General features: G+C 45.6%; 1 protein-coding gene across 1 annotated transcript in view; it reads left to right on the forward strand.

Moving 5' to 3' along the window:
• Window positions 1-403: 403 nt before the first annotated feature.
• Yeats2 (YEATS domain containing 2) overlaps window positions 404-6,324 on the forward strand; it is a 93,194-nt gene continuing 87,273 nt past the window's right edge. The window contains exon 1 of the mRNA XM_028770508.1: window positions 404-507. The gene's annotated coding sequence lies outside the window, so the exon portion shown is untranslated. The remainder of the gene's footprint in view (window positions 508-6,324) is intronic.

Consider the following 6,324-nt stretch of genomic DNA (forward strand, 5'->3'; position numbering starts at 1 on the left):
GCTAGACTTTGTATTTATGATGCCCCTGCCTCAGTCTCCAGACTACAAATATTACCCCACGATACTAGGTTACTGCTGCTATATACACCCCTATCACTAAGCACAGTGACACATGGTGGTACGCTCAGCAGTAGTCACCATAGTTACTGTTGCCATAACTACAAGAGAACCAGCATTCTCTCAAACTTTCAGCATCAAGACAAGGGTTGACCGCCTCAACCTGAAGGTGCGACGCAGCCGGGTCAGAGTTCGGGGGCAGCTTTAGCCCCCGCGGCCACGCCGCCCTGGCCCTGCCTCCACTGCGCGCGCGCCCGCGCCGCCCCGCCCCCGAGGTGACGTGGGGGGCGGAGCCTCGCGGCGGGCGAGCTGCTGTGTGTTGTGAGCTTCCGCGCGGGCGCGTCCCTGGCCTCGCGCGGTGGTTCCGCGGGAGGAGACCTTTCGCTCCTTCTCTCCGCGTGTGGGTTCCGGGTCCCGGCGGGGCGGCGCTGCAGCCGACGCGCAGGAAGGGTGAGTGTCGGCACGGGCGCGCGTCCTGTGCGGGGCATTGTCTGGCGCGGGCACGTGCACCCCTCCCCCACGGGCGCCGCGCGGACACCTCAGCAGCGCGGACGGGTGGGCGCCCGGGTCCGCTGGGAGCCAGGTCCGGCGTGGGGAGGGTCCTTCCCGCCGCGCAGCCTCAGACGGCGCTCTTTGCAACCGGGGCGGCTGAGCTTGCGCGGTGACCTGCGGGTGGTCCCGAGACGAGGTCGCCTCGGCAAGTTTGGATTTGCCCAAAGAAATCTGCAGCGTCTTAGGAAGGTTGCGAGGAGTCTGCACGAGGGTGTAGGACGGTGCTGTGTCTTATGGAAGCTTCGGAAAGTGAGGACTTGACCAGAAAGACGGCTCGATGGGTTGTAGCCGGAATGCAGAAGACAATAAGGCTTAGAGCTCATCTCCATTATGCAAGTATCTGTGTTAAACAGAAGATACTGTGTCCTGTAACTCTGCGGCTCACTCACATCTTACTAGTTTTGATATTCCTAGTTTTTTGTGTAGGCACATACCTAATTGCAGAAACATCCCACTTTTAAAATTACGTTTTCTAATTAACGTAAAATAGAACGTAATACACATTTATTCAGCAGTATCGTTGCCCTTAATAAGTAGCAAGTATTCACCCTAAAAATTTTTTAAAATGTAGACAAGGACAAAGAAGTTTTAATGTTCAGAAGTAATTACTATGGGTTTGTATGTTTGTGTAGTCTGTCTTAAAGGTAGGACCAAAACAACAGATGAGGGGCAGGTGCCTTAATTGTTTTACTTTTTGTTGTTCATTTAAGACAGGGTTTCTTTACATATACATACATAGTCCTGTCTCAGAACCTCAGTCCTCTTTGTAGGACCAGGCTGGCCTCGAACTTAGATTTGCCGACCTCGGCTTTCCCAGTGCTGGAATTAACACTGTGTTCTACATCTGGCAGACTTACTTTTTATAGGAAGCTTGTGTAAAGGTTTTGAGAAGGTAGTGGCACAATCCCACTACTACATCGGAGAAGTCAAGTGTGTGTGTGGGTGGAGCTGGGGAGTCAGGATGCAGCTTTTGTGGTAGCCTGGATTGAGCCCAGGACAATGGAAGCGGGCAGAGTGGAAACATGAGGGTATTTTGGAGTAGAATTAGCAAGACTTGGAAGGGAAAGGGATCGATCGCTTGTAGCCCAGGTTGGCCTTAATCTCTTGCACCTTCTCAACTCCTAAGAGCCAGACTTGCAGGCACCACATGCTGAGGGCTGTGTGTGTGTGTGTGTGTGTGTGTGTGTGTGTGTGTATGCATGTTTTGGATATTTAGTTTTTATTTTGAAACAAGATTTTCTGTTGCTCAGAGTGACTTCAAACTCTGTATATAGCCAGAGATGGCTTTGAACTCCAGATTCTTGTGTCCCCACCTCTGGCATGATGAGATTATAGGTTTTTTGTCCACATGCCCAGCATTCCCTTTTTAATTCTTGTTTTGAGCAACCACATAGATAGATGCCTGTACCATTTATTGAGATGGGGAAAGCATGCACCACCACCACCCGGCCTCTGTCTCTATTTTAAATGAATTAAAAATTCATTTAAATTGAGTTTCATGTTTGTTGTAAGGTCAATATGCTGAGAAAACACATGCTACAGTGTAAAAGTCAGCATTAAAAGATGACGCAAAGGATAGAGAAGAAACAGAATATTGTATTTTCTCTCTGGAGACCAAGAGGGCTTGTAAGTTACTAGAGTAGGAGTTGCTGCTTTTGCACTGGTGAGATGGCCTTAGTGCCATTCCCAGGGTTCACACTGGTGAGGTGGCATGTAGCACTGCCTACTGAGGCCAGAAGGTGTAATAACTGAAACTGGAGTTATAGACTGTTGTGACCATCACAAGTACTGGCCATCTATCTGTGCAGTTTTTTTTTTTTTTTTTTTTTTTTTTTTTTTTTTTTTTTTTTTTTTTTTTTTTTTTTTTTTTTTGGTTTTTCGAGACAGGGTTTCTCTGTGTAGCCCTGCCTGTCCTGGAGCTCACTCTGTAGACCAGGCTGGCCTCGAACTCAGAAATGCGCCTGTCTCCTGCCTCCTGAGTGCTGGGATTAAAGGTGTGCGCCACCACCGCCCGGCCTTCTGGGTCTGTTTTGAGGGACTTGTTTTCAGTGCTTGGAGATGGAGCTCAGAGCCTTTTGTGTGCTAGGCAGTTCAACACTGAACTACTTCTCCAGCCCTTTGAATTTTTCACTTTCTGATTTATTGCTAAATATTTTTTAGCTGTTACACATAACGTGAGAGTAGCATAAAAGACTTTCTCTGTAAAATTTCCTATAGTCTTAAATGCTGCCTGCTGTGTGTTATTTGGCATGCTGTAGTTTGCTATGTACTGTTTTTGGTTGGTCGGTTGGTCGGGTACTTTAGTTATTTGGAGCTTCTAGTTCACATGGTCAAGGGTGGGGTAAACGCTTGGTGGTTCTACATATATATGTGGTAGGATTACAGGTGTGTCACAGCACCCAGCTAAAGTACTTTGTTAGTGTAGACTATAAGAAGAGCCAGACCTAGTGGTAGATCTGTAACCCCAGCTACTTACAGGCTTAAAGCAGAGGATCTCAGAGCTGCAAACATAGTCTTAAGTTGCTGAGGTCCCAAGACTAGTTCCCAGCACTCAGGTCAGGCCGCTCACAGTTGTCTGTAACTCCAGCTCCAAGAGTTCCTGTGCTCATCTCTGACCTCTGAGGGCACCTGCATATATGTATACATACACACAACATACATGTCTATACATAAATAAAAACAAGTCTTTTTAAGTCTGGAGAAATGGCTTAGAACACTTGCTGTTCTTGGAGGGGATCTGGATTTAGTTCCCAACACCCACATGGTGGCTTATAACCAACTCCAGGTTCAGGGGTTCCAGTGTCTTCTCTTGGCCTCTGTGAATATGAGAACACATGCAGTATACTTACTCACATGCAGGTAAAACATAGATTTTTTTTTTTTTTTACAGACTTAAACTTTTTATTTTTCTTAGCAGAAAATCACTAGTTCAAAGCTTCAGAGTAATTTCAAGGTCATCCTGAGCAACTGAGTAAAATACAGTAAGAAGTTCAAGACGGCTCAGGGAGAGATGGGGATATACCTATGTGGTACCGCAGTTGCATATCATATATGAGGCTCTAGGTGCCTAATCGTTGTGTGCATGTGTAAAGGACTAAGACTTACATTGTAGATCTCTGAACACAGCCTATCTAGGATGTACCTTACCCTCATTTGGGAATATTTCATTCCCTCTGGGTATATTTTTAGACATGCTTGGAGTATTCAACTATGCATTTTAAAAAATATTGTGTGTGTGAGTATATGAGTGTGGGTACACAACTTTGCTCACCTATAGGCCAGAAGAGTGCATCCTTCAGAGCTAGAGGTACAAGCATTTGTGGGACACCTAGCTTGTTACATGGGTGCCAAGATCCAAGTCTGACTTCTGGTCCTAATGGTGATCCAGAAATGCTCTAACCACTGACCCATCCTTCTAGACCTTCACCATGGGTTGTCTTCTTTTCTTGATTTTTTTTTTAAGATTTATTTTTTAGCTGGGCAGCGGTAGCGCACGCCTTTAATCCCAGGACTTGGGAGGCAGAGGCAGGTGGATTTCTGAGTTCGAGGCCAGCCTGGTCTACAGAGTGAGTTCTAGGACAGCCAGGGCTACACAGAGAAACCCTGTCTCGAAAAACAAAAAAACAAAAAAAAAAAAAAGATTTATTTTTTATGTGTATGAGCATTTTGTTTGTATGTATCTGTGTACCACATGAGTGCCTAGTGCTTATAGAGGTCAGAGGAGAGCACTGGATTCCCTGGTACTGGAACTATGGATGATGTGAGCCACCATGTGGGTTTTGGGACTTGTGCAGGAACAAGTGCTTTTAAGTACTGTGCCAGCTCTCCAGGCCTCAACTGTGGAATTTTTTTTTTTTTTTTTTTTTACTTGAATCTTTGTTGTCTGTTCTTTAAATTGGCCAGTGCATTTTTTTGTCAGTCTGTACACTACCGCCTGTTGGAGGATGGGGTTGGGGGTAAGCTTTCCCTTGCTGAAAAAGAAAACAGAATGTGCAGTGAATGTCTCCATAGCCTCTGTCTGTGTGGAGAGGAAAACAGAATGTGCAGTGGATGTCTCCATGGCCTCTGTCTGTGTGGCTGGAGGTGGAGCCTGGTGATGGAATGCTGGCCAAGGCCTTGGGTTCCATTTGCAGAATTACAAGAGAAAAAAAATATTTGTGTTGGTGGTGAGTTTGTATGGGCTTTTAAATTGTACTTATATGTTTTCAGGGGTTGGAGGTAGAGTAGGCTCATACTCTGTAGCCCTAGCTGGACTAGGGATCCCTGAGTATAACAAACAGGTCACAGACTCTTGGCAATTTTACCTCTCTCCGCCTCCCTGGGTACTGAAGTCAGAGTTGGTAGCTGCCATGCCTGCCTCTTGGAGAGGAAGGGTAGAGACAGGGCCTAGTTATGCTTATAAGCCTGGCTTTGAACTTAGGATCCTTACAACCAGCCTGCCCTATCTCCTAGCACTAGGCTTAGAAGCATACAGTGCTAGCACACTTGACCGTAAACACTGATTCCCTGGTCCTGGATTATGTTGGTATTCACCCAGTTGTGGCTAGGCATTGCACACCTATAACAGTAGCTATTTAGGAGGTTAAGACAAGAGGATTGAAGTTGAAGGTTTGCCACCTGGGTGAGTTGAAATTTCCTTTTATTCTTGAAGGATGAAGAGTAGTGTAGTAGAACAAAAGAATCAAGGTAAAATAGGAATCCACTAGAAGGTGACTGGTATTCAGGCATGTGTGCTTTGATTACACAGAGATAAAATTGGTTTTCACTAGGCAAGGCTGTACATCCTCATCAGAAGAGCCAATAGAAAGGGTACTGTTGGTTACATGTGGTAAAAGTATGCCAAGGGTAGTTGAGTGAGGTGGGTTGGTGGGTCACATCTGTAATCTCAGCACTTGAGAGGCAATGGAGGGGGGTGTTGATTTGCAGGAGACAGAGACTTCTCATGGTGGAGTTGGTCTCTATTTCCATGTTTGTTTGTTTGTTTTTGTTTTTTTAAAGAAAGGGGCACACTGTATATCCCTTGCTATCCTGAGTCACTGTGTAGATCAGGCTAGCCTTGATCTTATAGAACTCTGCCTGCCTCTGTCTCAGAAGTACAAGGATTAAAGGCTTGCAACTCCACGCCCTCTAGAATTGCAAGGTGTGGCTGTGTTATAAAGGGAACTATGAATGCTAGTAGATGCTTCCTTGGGAATTTTTTTACTTTGGCTAGTTTTAGTTGGGTATTTTTGAACAGTTTATTGAATGTTTTCAGATACTTTAGAGCAAGGATGTGGGGAGAGATATATTGGATGAGATGGTTAAGGAAGATCTTTTCAGATTAGGTGGATGTTTGAGCATGGATCTGATGAAGCTAACCCCAGGGGATGAACATCTCAGGCAGAAAGAACCAGAAACACACAAGTCCAGAACACTCAAGAATGTTTGAGTGACAGAGAGAGGGGTATCATACCTATATCTGAGATCAAGGATAGAAAGGGCATGGAAGTTTGCAGATCGTACCACAGCATTCGAATTTATCCTTAAGTGTTTTAGGAAACACTTATCATGAAGCAGGTAGGTAGTGTGACATGATTAGAAAAGAATTTTGTAATGCCTTCCTTTCTTTCTTTCTCTTTTTTTCTTTTCTTTTCTTCTCTTTCTTCCTCCCTCCCTCCCTACCTCCCTCCCCCCCTCCAAGCAAGGGAAAGAGAGAGGAAGAGCGTCCGATCCGAG

The sequence above is a fragment of the Grammomys surdaster genome, unplaced genomic scaffold (assembly GCF_004785775.1).
Source record: "Grammomys surdaster isolate TR1022 unplaced genomic scaffold, NIH_TR_1.0 202, whole genome shotgun sequence".
In the NCBI taxonomy this organism is placed as follows: Eukaryota; Metazoa; Chordata; class Mammalia; order Rodentia; family Muridae; genus Grammomys; species Grammomys surdaster.